We start from the raw sequence: 16,838 nt of genomic DNA, 5'->3' as shown, positions 1-16,838 counted from the left end.
TGTCTAACACCTCACAGTTTCTGACATCCTACTCCATGCACGGGCCGATCTAGGCACTGTGCTTATACATCTGTAGTGCAAACAGCGTTTGAGGTGCACCATACAGAGAGATAGCACTATATAGAGATACAGAGATAGAAGTAGAGACTCAGACATACACATATATGCCTATGGAGGTGGAGTAAAGGTATAGAGATAGAGACAGAGAGATGCAGGCAGGTGTAGGTGTGCATTGTAGAGGTATAGGTATACAGGTGCACGTGCAACTATAAACACATTTGTGATATAGGTATAGCATCAGTATAGAGATACAAGCATAGGTATAGAGATAGGTATAGAATAAACATAATTACAGAGCCATAAATATATAGCATAGGTGTAGGCATAGAAGTCAAAGTACACATAGATAAAGCTCTATAGAAACAGGTATAGGGACAGATATACAGCTACAGATACAGGTCTGGTGTTGATGGAGGGGTAGAGACAGAGATGTATAGAAATGCATATGGGTAGAAGTATACATATAGGTGTATACACAGAAGCGCAGGTATACACATAGGTAAAGGCGTGTGCATGTAGGTATATAGAAATGGCTATAGGTAAATGTATAGGTACAGACACATACCTGTCCGTACAGGAATAGATATGTAGATACGGGTATAGTACAGGTACAGGTGGACAGGTAAGGGTATCTAGGTACAGGTATATGGGCGCACACACGAGCAGTAGACAAGCAGCTCAAGAAACGTTAGATGGAACATCACAGGAGTGGGGAGGAGGGACCAGCCAGTCCCCTGGGAGGAGCAGATTCAGCACCGTGACAAACAGAAGAGACCACCTCTTGGTGGGGCCTGGAAGGTCTTGCTCAGCACCTATGGAGGACGAGAGCGGGTTCCCGGTGGGGGCTCATGTAGACGGGAGGGCAAATCCAGTCTGTGTGAGCCATGAATGGGGTGTGCACTGGGAGATGACCCTGGGTCACATTACCTGGGTTTTCAATGCCATGACGGTCTTTACTCATCGGAGAATGGGTAAACCGTAGGGGCTCACGCTTCTCATGAGCCTCAGCTTCCTGTCTCTGGATTTTCTTCTCCCCTTCGTGCTGCCATGTCTTAAACACCTGGGTGTCCCACCTTCACCTGGAGCCACACCATTGCTATTGGTGCCACGGAGGCCAAAAGATGGTGGTCCCTTGGAAGAAGCACCTAGAGCGTCCAGAAGATGCAACCCCAATCCTTGGGCCAGTGGTTGTAGTCTGGGTGACATTCCAGTCTCTACTCCTTGTGGGCCAGCACGGACCCCTGAGCCTGAGTCCTTCTTCCAGGGACTCGATCATGGATGTGTCTTTGCTTCTTTCCTCGGTGGCTTCAACCAAACACAGAGCGGATACACCTATTCCTTGCACCTGCTCCTGGTCAAGGTGAGCCCTGATGTCTGAGCTCCCTCGGCACCCGGTCGTCCTGCTCCCTCACACCCAAAGCCTTTGGCTCACCTGCATCCATGGTGCAGTTTTCTGGATGCACATGTGGGGCAAAACACATGGAACTCAAGAGATGGCCCCAAAAGGCACTGGCTCAATGAGGTCCTTTCGTAAAAATAAGAGAAAAGGATCTGATGTGATGAATCAGCAATATTATCTGATGGTCGGGAGATGAACAATGCTTCCAGAAGATGGTCTCTTTCTAAATCAAGGGTAGGTTTTAAGACAGACTTGCTTTTCTTACTTTCCTTTTTTCCCCCCTTCTTTTACTTTAACAGGAAGAGATCTGCTAACAGGAACCAGCTTTCAGGATGTCAAAATATTTTTGCAGCTTCCCTGTGAGCAACAGAACCTTTTTAAAAAATTTTATCTGGTGGCATGCCACATTGGATGATAAAGTTTCATGGTTTATTCTCAAGAGAAGACGACTCTTTGTCTCTTTAACATATGGGTGGGGGCCTGTGCATGCCTAAAAATCCATCGGGAATTTGATGGGCCAAGTCTGTCTGTCTATCTATCATTCTATCTATCTATGATTCCATCCATCTATCCACCCATACATCATATATCTTATCTGTCCATCCATCCATCCATCCATCCATCCATCCATCCACCCATACATCATATCTATCTTATCTGTCCATCATCATATCTATCTATCTATCTATCTATCTATCTATCTATGATTCCATCCATCCACCCATACATCATATCTATCTTATCTGTCAATCCATCCATCCATCCATCCATCCATCCATCCATCCATCCATTGATCCATCATATCTATCTATCTATCTATCTATCTATCTATCTATCTATGATTCCATCCATCCATCTATCCACCCATACATCATATATCTTATCTGTCTGTCCATCCATCCATCCATCCATCCATCCATCCATCCATCCATCATATCTATCTATCTATCTATCTATCTATCTATCTATCTATGATTTCATCCATCCATCCATCCAACCACCCATACATCATATCTATCTTATCTGTCCATCCATCATATCTATCTATCTATCTATCTATCTATCTATTATCTATCTATGATTCCATCCATCCACCCATACATCATATCTATCTTATCTGTCTGTCCATCCATCATATCTATCTATCTATCTATCTATCTATCTATGATTCCATCCATCTATCCACCCATACATCATATCTATCTTATTTGTCCATCTATCCATCCATCCATCCATCCATCCATCCATCCATCATATCTATCTATCTAGCTATGATTCCATCCATCCATCCATCCACCCATACATCATATTTATCTGTCTATCTGTATCTATCTGTTTATCTATCCATCATATCTATCTATCCATCCATCCATCATATCTATCTACCTATCTGCATATATATATGTATACACACACACATATATATGTGTGTATATCTATATCTATATCTATATCTATATCTATAGATAGATAGATAGATAGATAGATGGATAGATAGATAGGTATATCCTTTCAAAATAGAAGAATTTAAATGTGCAAAACAAAAGTGAACATCGAGTCTGGACTTGCGGTTTCAGCGGGAAGGCAGGGACATGTAAAGACTACTGATTTGGCAGCCAGATCTGTTATATAAAGTAGCTTTCATCTACCTCCATAGAAACACTCAGAACAGGAAATAAGCTAAGATGAATAATTTATTTGTTCAATTAAAAACATGGAGCCCTCCGCACACATGCCCTAGAGACCAAGCTCCAATAATTAACACGGGGATAAGTCAAATAAGATATGAAACAGGAGAGTGAATTCCCGGCTCATGAAATCCAGAGACAGAACTTGTATTTTCTCTCTTGGTGAGCTTCCTGTTTCTTATGGGTTGAATGACAAGACTTTTCAAGCTACTTATTGATTTTTTAAAAAAATTTCTCATACATGTCTCTTCCAAAGTCTGAGTTTGTCCCAAATATGGAAGAACCGATGATTTTGTTTTATTCTTTTATTAGAAAATTTTTTTTTAATTTGAGTATAGTTGATGCACAATAATCCAGTCATTTTATTTTATTTTTAAAGTTTACTTATTTACTTTGAGAGCGAGAGTGAGAGCACGCACGTGAGAGAGAGCATGAGCAGGGGAGGAACAGAGAATCCCAAATAGCTTCTGTGCGGTCAGCATGGAGCCTGATGTGGGGCTTGAACTCACAAACCATGAGATCATGATCCGAGGGGTTATCAAAAGTCACATGCTTAACTGACTGAGCCACCCAGGCGCCCCTTAATCCAGGGATTTTAAAATCAAGACTGTAGGCACCTGGGTGGCTCAGTGGGTTGAGCATCTGACTTCGGCTCAGGTCACAATCTCCCGGTGTTTCCTTATAGTTCTGGAGGCCAGAAGACAACATGAATGTGCCCGCTGGGCTGGTCGTGTCTTGGGGCCCAAGGGGAGAATCTGTTCCTCCCTCTCGTCACAGCTTCTGGTGTTGCCCACAACCCTTGACATGCCTTGGTTTGTCGACACATCACTCTCATGTCTCTCTGCTGTAACGTGGACATCTTTCCTTGTGTCTGAATTTCCCTCTTTTTAAAAAAAGTTTTAAGTTTATTTATTTTGAGGGAGAGAGAGAGAGAGAAAGAGAGAAAGAGAGAAAATCCCAAGCAGGTTCCACACTGTCATCGCAGAACCCAACGTGGGACTTGAACTCATGAACCATGAGATCATGACCTGAGGTTAACTCAAGAGTTGGACACATAACGGACTGAGCCACCCAGTCATCGCCAAATTTCCCTCTTTTTATAAGTACACCAGTTGTTGGATTAGGACCCATCCTAATCCAGAAGGACTATCTCAACTCATTATCTCTACAAACACCCTATTTCCAAAGAAGGTCACAGTCACCAGTTCCGGGGGTTGGAACTTCAAAATATCTTTGGGGGAAACACAATTCATCCCATAACACATTCACTCATTAACTATTTCATGAGCACATCATATGTGCCAAGCTCTGTTCTGGCCGCTGGAAATGTGGTAAAGAATACCTCAGCATAATCAAAGTCCTCATGGGATTTCCATCCCTGTGTGTGTGTGTGTGTGTGTGTGTGTGTGTGTGTGTGTCTACATGTGCATGGGTACGTGTATGCAGTTGGTTGAGTGTCTGACTTGGGCTCACGTCATGATTTCACGGTTCATGAGTTTGAGCCCTGCGTCAGGCTCTGGGCTGACGGCTCGGAGCCTGGAGCCTGCTTAGGATTCTGTGTCTCCCTCTCTCTGTTCCCCTCCCCCAGTCATACTCTGTATCTCTCTCTCTCTCAAAAAATATATAAGTAAACATTAAAAAAAAATTAAAAAATGTCAGGACACATCTTAGTGAAGACATAAACAGAATGTCAATGTTGGGGCAAATCCCAAAGGTCCATTGTCTACCCTGTTCATTGTGCAGATAAGGAAACCCAGGCCAGACAGGGGCAGTGACCTGCCAAGTGCCACGTGGACAGTGCTGAACTTTGGATATCACGTCCAGTGACCTTGAAACCACACAAAAGAGTCCAGAAGACAAGAAAAATAGTGGCAAATTCATGGAGCTTGAAATATTCCTTTCTGTTGGTCTTTTTAATTAATTATTTTTTATAATTTTAATGTATTTCTTAATTAATTTATTTTTTAATTTTAAAAATTAATTTATTATTTTAATTATTTATTTGTTTATTTTGGGGAGGGGGGGCAGAGAGAGAGGGAGACACAGAATGTGAAGCAGGCTCCAGGGTCTGAGCTGTCAGCACAGATCCCGACGTGGGGCTTGAACCCACAAACCAGGAGATCATGACCTGACTGAAGTTGGACACTTAACCAATTGAGCCACCCAGGTGCCTTTTTAAAGTTTGGATCAGCCATGCAGAGCTTTGAAAGCAACTTTCAGACACAAAATAATGACCTTCTTTCTACCAGCTGTCTAGTTATTGGCTCACAAATGCTATTCATTTCTCTCTCGTAGAAAGTTTGCATGTTATTTATCAAATCATTTGCACGTGCCAGCCCTCCCCGGGGCCCCCCCCCCCAGTCGCCAGAGCAGCAAACACCGCCTTATTTGAACCCCCCACTGTACAATGGATTCTCTTGGGCCAAACCACGGGCCGTGAAGAATGGTGGTGTAGGTCCGCATCTGGAACGAAGGAATGAAGCAAAATGAAAGAACCCTCATTTTCCTTGATTTCCTTCTGCTGGTTGAAGGAGAACCTGTTCCCTTGTCTCACGTTCCTAGCCCCCAAATCATGTCCAGGCAAGAAGACTTCTGTAAAGAGGTGGAAGGAAGTCTCCTTACCAGATAGAGTGTGAGTTCCCGTCTGTATAATCCCTCCGCTCCAGAGGAATATCTCTTGGGGGGTGTCACCGGCAGACACCTGTCCTGTGTAAAGCCAGCTCACCTGGCTGCAGGTTGGCTCCACCAGAAGATGATGGCCTGTGGCCCCAGGATGACAGCAAATCTTTTTTTAAACTTTATTTTAGAGAGAGAGCACGAGCAGGGAGAGAGGCAGAGACAGCCTTAAGCAGGCTAGGAAATAAGACAATGTACTATGCATCTTTTAAAGTGTTTTAGTTAAGATAACACATATAAATCTTATACGTTCAAAATTACATTAGATTCACATGTCAATTGCGTAAGACAAAGCCTCACCGGGGTCTGGTTCCAGGTATTGTATTGAACTAATCCAAGAGGCAACAGGCTTGCTTTCTAAAAATGCATTTGGACTGAGTGCTCTGCAAACAGAGGCCAGTCCATCCTTCTAAAAATGAGGAAATCATCCGAGTCCAAGTCAAGGACAGTAGGTACACACGAGCGGTGCTCTGCTGGCGATTGTCCTGGGGTCCAAGCGCGTGATGGGTATATCTGGCCTGATGAAAAGCCTGATGAAAGAGTGAGTGCACGAAGGAAGGTTTTAAAACGGCAATAGTCACCAGTGTCTCACAGCCCGGGGCTTCACGCGTGAGGCTTCTCTAAATACCTTTTATAATCTGCACAGTGTATTTTGTCCTTATTTTAAGTGGCTCTCACCGACCTCACCTCTTTGTGTTTCGGGGAACACAGCAAACCGGGTCGGTGCATCAGTAACCAACTGATCCGGTGACCTCTGATCCCAGCCAGGTACACTTCACTCTTCCCCATCCCTGCCCATCTTGGGACAATCTGGTAAGTGGAAACCCGGCAGGTGGCCCACCCATTTACAGGCTGGGGGATGAGTCATTGGTTCTGTAGGACCGTGTAGGGGACATGGCATCCGTCCAAGGCGGTGGTGCCCACATGCACACAGGCGGTGACTTCACTGAGGTGTGTTCACCGCTCAGAACACACAGCACGCACCGTGCAAAGTATAAAAAAAATCCGGAATGTCGTGGGGCGCCTGGGTGGCTCAGTCGGTTAAGCATCCGACTTCAGCTCAGGTCATGATTTCATGGTTCATGAGTTCGAGCCCCGCGTCGGGCTCTGTGCTGACAGTTCAGAGCCTGGAGCCTGCTTCAGATTCTGTGTCTCCCTCTCTCTCTGCCCCTCCCCTGCTTGCACTCTGTCTCTCTTTCTCTCAAAAATAAATAAACATCCAAAAAACTTAAAAAAAAAACAAAAGACAGTATGTTCCCTTTATAACAAAAAAATAAAAGTTCTCTTTATAATAAAAATAATAAAAGTAAGACAGTCTGTTTTCCTTACAATAAAATATCCACTATTGAGCCATGAAGATCTTTCACCATGAGCAAACTTCCACATCATAAAATTGCAATCATTGTACAATTTTCCCAAATCACCTCATTTTCACAGGCCTCACTGCAAAAGGAAGTAAGTCACAAAATACCATCGACTCCACCAAAAGTCTGCTAGAACTGATACATGAATTCAGCAAAGTCGCAGGATACAAAATCAATGTACAGAAATCAGCTGCATTCTTACACACTAATAATGAAGCAACAGAAAGACAAATAAAGAAACTGATCCTATTTACCATTGCACCAAGAAGCATAAAATACCTAGGGATAAATCTAACCAAAGATGTAAAAGATCTGTATACTGACAACTATAGAAAGCTTATGAAGGAAATTGAAGAAGATATAAGGAAATGGAAAAACATTCTGTGCTCATGGATTGGAAGAATAAATATTGTTATAATGTCAAGACCACCCAAAGCAATCTACACATTCAATGCAATCCCAATCAAAATTGCACCAGCATTCTTCTCGAAACTAGAACAAGCAATCCTAAAATTCATATGGAACCACAAAAGGCCTCGAATAGCCAAAGTAATTTTGAAGAAGAAAACCAAAGCAGGAGGCATCACAATCCCAGACTTTAGCCTCTACTACAAAGCTGTCATCATCAAGACAGCATGGTATTGGCACAAAAACAGACACAGACCAATGGAATAGAATAGAAACTCCAGAATTAGACCCACAAAACTATGGCCAACTCATCTTTGACAAAGCAGGAAAGAACATCCAATGGAAAAAAAGACAGTCTCTTTAACAAATGGTGCTGGGAGAACTGGACAGCAACATGCACAAGAATGAACCTGGGCCACTTTCTTACACTGTGCACAAAAATAAGCTCAAAATGGATGAAAGATCTGAATGTGAGACAGGAAACCATCAAAACCCCAGAGGAGAAAACAGGAAAAGACCTCTCTGACCTCAGCGGCAACAATATCTTACTTGACACACCCCCAAAGGCAAGCGAATTAAAAGCAAAAATGAACTATTGGGACCTCATGAAGATAAAAAGCTTCTGCACTGCAAAGGAAACAATCAACAAAACTAAAAGGCAACCGACGGAATGGGAAAAGATATTTGCAAATGACATATTGGACAAAGGGCTAGTATCCAAAATCTATAATGAACTCACCAAACTCCACACCCGAAAACAAATAATCCAGTGAATAAATGGGCAGAAAACATGAATAGACACTTCTCTAAAGAAGACATCCAGATAGCCAACAAACACATGAAAAGATGCTCATCGTCACTCATCATCAGGGAAATACAATTCAAAACTAAAATGAGATATCACCTCATGCCAGTCAGAGTGGCTAAAATGAACAAATCTGGAGACTATAGATGCTGGCAAGGATGTGGAGAAATGGGGGTTCCCATTTCTTGCACTGTTGGTGGGAATGCAAACTGGTGCAGCCACTCTGGAAAACAGTGTGGAGGTTCCTCAAAAAATTAAAAATAGACCTACCCCTTGGGGCACCTGGGTGGCTCAGTCTGCTGAGTGTCCGACTTCAGCTCAGGTAATGATCTCATGGTTTGTGAGTTTGAGTCCCACGTTGGACTCTGTGCTGACAGCTCAGAGCCTGGAGCCTGCTTGGGATTCTGTGTCTCCCTCTCTCTCTCTACCACTCCTCTGCTCATGCTCTGTCTCTTCCTCTCTCTCAAAAATACATAAACATAAAAAAATTTTTTTAAGAAAAAATAGGTCTACCCTATGACCCAGCAATAGCACTGCTAGGAATTCACCCAAGGGATACAGGGGTGCTGATGCATAGGGGCACTTGTACCCCAATGTTTATAGCAGCACTTTCAACAATAGCCAAACTATGGAAAGAGCCTAAATGTCCATCAACTGATGAATGGATAAAGATGTGCTTTATATATACAATGGAACACTACTTGGCAATGAGAAAGCATGAAATCTGGCCTTTTGTAGCCACATGGATGGAACTGGACAGTGTTATGCTAGGTGAAATAAGTCATACAGAGAAAGACAGATACCATATGTTTTCAGTCTTATGTGGATCCTGAGAAACTTACCAGAAGACCATAGGGGAGGGGAAGAAAAAAAAGTTAGAGAGGGAGAGAACCAAACCATAAAAGACCCTTAAAAACTGAGAACAGGGGCACCTGGGTGGCTTGGTCGGTTAAGCGTCTGACTTCGGCTCAGGTCAGATCTCACGGTCCGTGAGTTCGAGCCCCGTGTTGGGCTCTGTGCTGAGCTCAGAGCCTGGAGCCTGTTTCAGATTCTGTGTCTCCCTCTCTCTCTGCCCCTCCCCTGTTCATGCTCTGTCTCTCTCTGTCTCAAAAATAAATACACGTTAAAAAAATTAAAAAAAAAACAACAAACTGAGAACAAATTGAGGGTTGATGGGGGGTGGGAAGGAGGGAAGGGTGAGGGGTGGGCATTGAGGAGGGCACCTGTTGGGATGAGCACTGGGTGTTGTATGGAAACAAATCTGACAATAAATTTCATATTGAAAAATTATATTATATAATACTATAATAATATATTACAAATTATAAACATAAGTTATTGTTATACATAATTATAATGTATTATACTATATATATATTTTTACTTATTATTGTGTTGTATATAATTGTCTTACATATTATGTATTATCATGTGTGTATTTATATATTGTACCTTATTACATATTATCTTGTTCTGCATCTATATGAAATTATGCTTATACATTTACATATGTAAAATAATAACATATAATTACATATGTAATAATATTATATGTTATATATAATTATATGATATTATAATATCATATGTATGTATATATGCATATAAATATACATATATACATATGTAATATATGATGTATGGATTATATATCCATACATAATGAGGAGAGAGATGAGGAGAAAGATATATATATATATAATGAGGAGAGAGATGAGGCAGAAAAGTTTTTGAAGAAATAATGTCCCCGAATAGCTAGAAACCATGAACAATGCAAGCCCCCACCAAGAGGTGAATGGATAAACAGACTGTAGTATATTCATGCAATGGAATCGTACTCAGCAATAAAAAGGAACCAACCACAGATACGTGGACCAATATAGATGCATCTCATTTTCTCACAGAAGATTTTAACAAGAGTATTTATGATGTGATTGCATGTATGTGAAGTCATAGAACAGACAAAACTAACTTTGCTTGCAAAAACATAAAAAAAAAAAAAGATTGGTTCTTGGTGGAGGGCTGACTGGGGAGGCCGTGCCACTCACTTTTCCGAGTGATGGCAGTTTTCTACATCTTGATGTCTGGGCATCCAACGATCATGAGCATTTGTCCAAATTCATTGAATGGTGCGCCCAAGATGGGTGCCTTTTACCGAATGTACGTTTTACCCCAAAGAAAGGACTCTCACAAATAAAATGTGCTTTATTACATAATGAACAGAGGTGGGGGAGGTGAAAGGAACACCATTTAGATTTTTATGTCATTGCATTTCTGACTGAAACACAGTTTTCTGAAAGTCAGGTGTGCATCTTACATTGTCCTGAAGTCCTCACTTTATTTTCAAAAAATTTTTAATGTTTATTTTTGAGAGAGAGAAGACAGAGTGTGAGCAGAGGAGGGGCAGAGAGGGGTGGGGGGGAGATACAGAATCTGAAGCAGGTTCTAGGCTCCTAGCTGTCAGCATGGAGCCTGACGCGGGGCTTGAACCCACGAACCGTGAGATCATGACCTGAGCCGAAGTCGGAGGCTTAACTGACTGAGCCACCCAGACGGCCTTCCCCCCCTTTTTTTTCTGAAGTCCTAATTTTTAATTGAACGCAAAGTTCTCTGGAGAATCGAGGAGTGTGAGTAAATACAACCATGCCAAAGTCCTTCTTTGCCATCAAAAAAGTATCTAACGCTAGATGCTCACTGGTTGTAAAGAAGATGTTGAAAATATCAGCCACTGAGTGATAACAAAAAGGGGAAACCATGTTGCCAAAACATCAGAAACCTACTGGAAGGCACCAGCAGTAAGGCACGGATGCTAAATTCCATCTTGGCCAATCCAATTCCAGAAATCTTGGTTTTCGCCATAGAAATGATACCAACACTTAAAAAAAAAAACAACAACAAATAAATCAAAGCTGTAGGAGGAAGGCTCGTGTACTTAAAACCTGTGTTATCTGGGCGTGGGATTGTGAGTGCCATCTTGTAGATAGAAGACTCAACCAAAGGTTGGGTGCTGTGCGGAATTTTCCAGATTCGGCCATCTTGGATGGGTCTGTGCCTTCTCCTGGGCACAGGTGGGATTCGTCTTGTCCTCTGAAGCTCCTGCCACTGTTAACAGTCTCTGGTTTCCTCCTGAGCAAGCAGGGGCTTCCATCACAAAACAGCAGCAAGTTACCTTGGGTCTCATGTGGATGTGGACCCACCACGTGGACAATGAAAGGCAGACAAACGGTAGGGGCTGGCGCGTACGGTGCGTTTCTTTGGGTGTCTTTGTTCTGCTCCAAGACAATTTGGTCCCAAGGACCGTTGGCCTCGTAGAAAAATCCCAACGTTAATATTCGTGCTCGAAGCCCTCAACCATGGCCCCAACAAATCCTGGCGGGATATGCCCGCCGTAAGTCCTGTTAGTCTCTCAGAATGAATGGCCAGGGGCCACATGATTGGGAGCACTTATACAGGACACAAAGTAAAATCAGGGACCAAGAGTCCGCGTGGAATAAATGCTCCTGGGAAAATGAGAGCAAACCCAACATACAAAACAAAAAAAAAAAAAAAAAACTTAATGGAAAAAGTAGTCACAACTTCAATCATAACAATAAACATGGAGGGGATATAATTACAGAATTTCCGGGGCCATCAACGTTGACATCCAACTACACAGATTCCCAGGGAAATAGAGTCAGGCATTTCCTCACTTGGAAAAGAATTTGCTTCCCCAGAATAGAAATAAAGAGAAAAACAGAACATTAATAGTATTTTCTAGCCAGGGTCAAAAACAGACCCTTGAGAAGAAGGGGTGGTGGGGGGTGGGGTCGTGATTGGGACAAAAGGTTTAAAGCAAAGGAATTTGAGGAATGACGTTGAAGACTTCAGGTGCAGGAATGACTAGCTTCCCTTCATTTTTAGAGTCCTAGCAGGAACAATGTCCGAGGAGTTCAGAACTTTTCCAGATCACGTACACTGAGCACATGAGGTCTTAATGCCCAAAAAGGTTTTCCCATTTTCTGACTTCTCTGACCGTGTTTTCTCAAATCCTCCAAGGGTCTATACTCAAAATAAACAGGATTGCATACAATCCTGCACGTTGCAAAATAAGGTGAGTCCTCGGGCGCCATTGTAAAGTGCTCTGGGGGCCATTCCAAGTGCTCTGGGAAGCCACGCACATGGGAGATGTTCGCAGAGGGGTTCCGTGGCCACCCAAGGCCGCCCCGGGGCTCAGGAGGACAGCCCGCTTTGGAGAAAGACCTACGCCCAGACTTGATTCAGCTGCACCTGCCTACTTTCTCCTTCTGCTCATCACAAAGACACGGAATAACATCGGATCGCAGACTTGGAAACAGACCTCAACAACACCTGTTCTTGCTTTTCCCCCAGGGACACTTCAGATTTACCCCTTATTCTGTGTGCACCCATGGAGACACCTGGCGTCTTGCACCTGTTGGCACAGTTAGGGACCACGAAAGGCAGAACAGAACAAAAAAAACGAACAAACAAAAAAAACCCAAACAACCAAACAAACTGCACCAAAACTGAAAAACCAAACAACCAAAGAAACCATAAACCAAAACACAAAATACAAAAATTCTGCAATGTTCACTGTCTGGAATTTTTTCAAAACATTTTTTAAATGTTTATTTATTTTTGAGAGAGAGAGAGAGAGAGACAGAGCGTGAGCAGGGGAGGAGCAGAAAGAGAGGGAGACACAGAATCCGAAGCAGGCTCCAGGCTCCAAGCTGTCAGTACAGAGCCCGATTTGGGGCTTGAAGTCATGAACCACGAGATCATGACCTGAGCTGATTCCAAGAGTCTGAGGCTTAACCGACTGAGCCACCCAGGCGCCCCGAGCATCATGTGTTCAAGATCCGTCCATGTGACAGCACCCCTCCACACTCGGATCCTTTTCCCGGCTGAGAAATACTCCCCCGTACGGATGAACACATTTCCCCAAAACCACACCTTGGAGTTCACCCCAGTTTTCTGTCCGATTTCTTTCAGGATTTACCAGCACGTCATGACTCACTTGCCCTGTGAGCATTTTCCAGAATCTGCATTTTTAACAGTTGCCTCAGATTTTTTGTGTGTGTGTCTTTTCTGGCCACTCTGGATCCCACCTCTAGGACACACGCTTTAAAACAGTCTCTCCAGACGGGTAGGGGAAACATCCGTGTGCTTGCTCAGCTGGGCTCGGCGTTTGTGGCCTTGCCGGTCAGTGAAACACCGGAACGCCCCCTCCCCTCCACCAGGTCCCTTGGCCGCCACACTCCCAACCACACGACGCTGTAAGGGCCAATATTCGGGCCCCATACCCTATGCTTCCATATAGAACTCGAGACCCTTGAGCAACCTACTAATTCCCCGCCCCACTCTGCTCTCCCCTCACCGCACGCCCCTTCTGATCCGGGGGGCCAGGCTCAGACCTTGCTTGTCGCCTGACCACTAGGCTCGAGGTCCCCGCCAGCTTGTGGGATTATTCCAGCAAGACTACCACACCCTCCCACCGGGACCAGGGCTGCGTGGTGCTCCTGTTCCTAAAATGCCTGGTGGCTCACTGTCCTCACGTGCAAACTCACGTGTCTACCAAGCAGACTGCAGGCACCGTTTATATCCACCATTATTGCATTCTGCCCCCCCCCCCACTTTATTTTTTATTTCTTTATTTTTTAAGTTTGCTTATTCATTTTGGAAGAGAGAGAGAGATTGAGCATCAGCAGGGGAGGGGCAGACAGCAAGGGAGAGAGAGAGAGAATCCCAAGCAGTCTCCACGCCCGGTGCGGAGCCTGAGGCCAGACTCGATCTCAAGGACCGTGACAGCATGACCTGAGGTGAAATCGAGAGTCAGTCGCTTAGCCGACTGAGCCACCCAGGCGCCCCCCTCCCCACCCCCGGCTTTAAAACAAGGAAAACTGTAAACACAGTCCAGAGCCCTTAGGGTTATCATGAGGTCCTTGCACTGCGCACACGGCACGTGCGGGAGGGGGTGGCCGCGGGACAACCACACGGGAGCCCCGTTCTGCCTCACCGTCTTCCCACAGAGGGTTTCAGCCTTGGGGTTGTGCCTTCCTCTTCGGGCCCAGATCGACCCACCTGCAAGCGGTGGGGCCCACGGCTCCTTGAACGCACAGGAATCTCTAGACCACGCTGTAGCAGGCCAGCCAGTGGCCGGGCCCGCGTCCCCGCGGCAGCCGTGAGCGTGCATCGTCACACACACTCTGCAGACGTCACTTAGCCATGCACCTGAAAATAGGCAGGTAATCCTAGATTAACCTGCTCAGACCGTTCTAATCCCGCGAGCCCTCAAAAGCAGACAACCTTGTCCAGCTGGAGGCACAGAGATACGGCAGAGGGCAAGGGGCACGCATTGCAAGAAGAGGGGTCTGGGGGACACCCGCCGGGACCAGAGAGGGGCCTCCAGGAGCCCAGGGTTGCCCCCTGCCGACGGCCCCCGAGAGCTCGTGCTCATCCTTGTCCGGGGGATGCCCGCAGGGACCCAGTGCGTGGACGCCCCAGTTTGGACCCCAGGAGACCTTGAGTGGAACCAGTGTCTCGTTTCGAGCAGTTGCATTTGGGGTGATTTATTGCAAGTGTGATAAAAACCAGATTGAAGAAGCTTCTGTGTCTTCCAGATCAGGAAGGTGACTGGGGGAGGGGGTGGTCCCCTAAAAGCACTGCAGGAGGCATCTGGGGCAAGGTCTCAGCTATCAGGATCCCCTTCCCCAGCTCACGGCTGCAGAAACCTCACGATACGGCACTTAGGGGAGACTGGACAAGAGGAGAGGAGGGGACCACATGCCTGTCCTGGCTGCTTTTGCACAAACGCTGAGAAATCCCGCTGCTCACTGGTGAACCCCGGGTTCCACACCCTCGTCGTTTTCACGCTGTGAGCCACAAACTGCCCACCCCACACGGCAGGGGCTGCTGTGGGGAACAGGGCACAGGTGACAGGTACGGTGACTCTCCCCGATGGTCTATGCTGGGTGCACCTGGCCGAGCAGGGCAGGCCCATATACTCTGGTCCTACAGGGCATCCTGGGAAGGCTTCTTGGCCTCAGTTTCCTGATCTGCAGCACAGAAGGTTGCAAAGGCCAGAAGAAACCTTCCGAACCCGGCTGGGGGTTGCGGGAAGGAGCTGTGTGTCCCTGGCATCTTAGAATCGCATGGAAAGCCAGTCCAGGTGGCCGGAGTGAAAGGGTGCCCCCTGCAGTCAGGCCTGGGGGGGGGGGGTTCACCTCCTAGGGGAGGGAGTCCTGGGAGATCCCGGGTCCTGGTGGGGGTCTGGGATCTGGAGGGTTATGGACAGGTGTGGGATCCGGTGGTCTCTCCTAGTGTGTGTGTGTGTGTGTGTGTGTGTGTGTGTAAGAGATTCTAATCTGCATTCAGGTGGCTGTTGGCATTGAGGGCAATATGAGTGGGGATGAGTGGGGGTCTTGGGTTCTGGCAGGTATTGAGGTCCTTGTGGGGTAGCCGGGTTTAGGTGTCCATCGTGGTGGGGGGGTTCTGGGTAGGGGTCTGTGGGGGAGTCTCAGTGAAACTCCAGTGATCCCAACATGAGTCTGGGGGGGGGGGGGTGCTCAGGTGGGTCCAGGCAGGACTGTGACCAGAAGCAGCCTAGGGAGTCCCCAGCCACGATGTGTGGGGATGTGTGATTCCAGTGGGGTCTGCTGGGGGTCCCTGCGGGAGTCTGGGTGGGGGCCTGCGGGGGTCCTCATAGGACTTTTGTGGTCTGGTAGGGGTCTGGGTGAGGGTCCCTGATTTGAGTGGGGGTCTGGATGGGGGAGTGTGAGGTCTGGGCATGTAGGGTTTTGCACCGTGGAGGAGGGTTGGGTGGGGGCAGGGTCCCGGGGTCTGGAAGGGGTCCCTGGGCAGGACTTCCAGGTTCCGGGAGAGGTCTCTGGTCTGGGCAGGGGCCCCGGGCTGGGGTAGGGTGGGTGGTGCTGTCTGGGTGGGGTCTCGAATCCTACCTCTGGGCAGGGTCCCTAGGTGGGTGACCCAGGTCCAGGAGGGATCTGGAAGGAAGTCCCGGGCAGGGGTCCTAGTCCCGGATCTGGGGTTCAGGCGGGGGCCCTGTGCAAGGCTCCACCGGGGGTTCCTGGGCCAGGGTACGGTGTGTGGGGACCCACGGACCGGGAGAGGGGAGAGGTCCATGGGTGCGGTCCCCTCCTGGGGTTCTGGCATCTGGGTGGAGTTCAGGTCAGGGGTCTTGGGCCTGCGAGGCAGTCACTGGGTAGGGGTTGGGGGTCCGGATGGGGATCTCTGGTCTAGCATCCGGGCTGGGTCCCTACCCAGTGACAGACACAGGGCCCCTGGGCAGAGTCCGGCAAGGCCAGGAAGGGGTCCCCGGCTGGGGTCCGGGATCTGGTCGGGGTCGCAGGATCAAGGGAGGGGTCGGGGTAGCGGTGGAGTTTCCGGGGAAGGGGTGCAGGGTCCAGGCAGGGTCAGGCAGGGTG

This window comes from Panthera leo, chromosome Y (assembly GCF_018350215.1).
Source record: "Panthera leo isolate Ple1 chromosome Y, P.leo_Ple1_pat1.1, whole genome shotgun sequence".
NCBI lineage: Eukaryota > Metazoa > Chordata > Mammalia > Carnivora > Felidae > Panthera > Panthera leo.
Note: the sequence above shows the minus strand (reverse complement) of the source record.